General features: G+C 45.4%; 1 protein-coding gene across 1 annotated transcript in view; it reads left to right on the forward strand.

The window, feature by feature from the left end:
* klhl32 (kelch-like family member 32) overlaps positions 1 to 1516 on the forward strand; it is a 44874-nt gene that overhangs the window by 20486 nt on the left and 22872 nt on the right. The window lies entirely within an intron of this gene.

Genomic DNA, 1516 nt, shown 5'->3' on the forward strand with positions numbered 1-1516 from the left:
CCTCATTAGGGGCAAGATTCCAGATCGGCCCATCTGAGCTTTCCTCTTCTCAAAGGCAGAGCAGAATACCCAGGGCTCGGTTTACACCTATCACCATTTCTATCCACCAGGGGGCCATAGGCAGGCTGGGGGAACTCATTTTAATGTTAAAAAAACTCCATGGGACCTTTAGCCGTTTAACTATAATATATATAATATAACTATAATGACTTTGACAAATTAATACTATCAGTCCGACAAAAATAGATATTAAAGTTAATTTTTTAAATACCAGAAGAAGCTTCAGTCAGATACCATTGCATGTAAGATATCATGATTTCTGTGACATACACCTGACATAAATGTAAATATAGCCACAGTAATATTTCCCAGGGTGCGTGAGGGAGTCCTGTTTCATATAATCACAACAAGCAGAAACACATAAATTCTGCTGGCAGGTCAGGCTAACTGCAGCGCTGCACCCCCACTGCAGCATCATGTGGAAGGACTGCAGTGAGCAGGGGCTCTGGTGCTGGATCTATATCCCAACTCAGGGGAGTCATCCGTCATCAACAGCTCTCCCTCAGCTCCTCCACCAAGGTCAGGAGCATTCCTGCCAGAGGCGACCAGCCTCTCACAATCTCCATACTCACACACACACACACACGCTAACACAGAAGCAAACATGCATAATCAGTTTCTCTCTTAATCTCCTTCTTACTTTCCGCCTGTTTAACACTGACCACAGCTTACCCACCATCACACCCCAGGTTTAGCCACACGTCGCCCTCTGCTCGGTGGACCAGTGGATTTTTAATTAGCGCGGTGGTGAATCAACGAGGCCGAGCTCTGAGGAGAAATATGCAGGCCTTGGTCAAAACTTAAGTCGACACTGTCTTTCACATCACACTCCCAAAACAGAGGGGAAATTCGCCCGAGGAGGGTGGGTGCCTGGTTAAAGTTCATGGGTGCAATGAGTCAGGGAGAATTGGCTGAGTTTTGGGAGGAATGAATGTTGCTTGCATGACAGAGAGAGAGACATGCAAAGCTTCTAATGCTGTCATAGAGCAGTCTCTGAGTAGAGATAGTAGAGATAGTGTGGAGTGTGTGGAGTGACTGTGCTACAAATTGCTACTGGGATTTAAAAGATATGCGAAATTGCAAGTTAGCGAGATCACTATCCCGAGGCAAGGGAACCGTGGTGACTGAAATATTCTACAGCAGCTAGGTTTACTTTTCAAAAGGAATTTACAATGTCTTTTTCCCCCCCCCAATACAATCCAGAGGATAAATTATGAGGACAGTATGACAGTATGAGGACACATACGAGGAATTTTTCTTTGGATCATCATTGCTCACAATGCGCTTACACATACAAACCAAACCAAACAATATATACACACTCTAAACAGAGACAATATAGAGGCTTCATAACCTTGCTGTCCCCGATAATTGAGAAGACAGGTAGAGTTGTCTTCATCGTGGCCAGATTTGACCCATCATCTCCCTCCTCTCGCTCTTCCCCCCCCCCCCCCCC

The sequence above is a fragment of the Etheostoma spectabile genome, chromosome 6 (assembly GCF_008692095.1).
Source record: "Etheostoma spectabile isolate EspeVRDwgs_2016 chromosome 6, UIUC_Espe_1.0, whole genome shotgun sequence".
Classification (NCBI taxonomy): domain Eukaryota; kingdom Metazoa; phylum Chordata; class Actinopteri; order Perciformes; family Percidae; genus Etheostoma; species Etheostoma spectabile.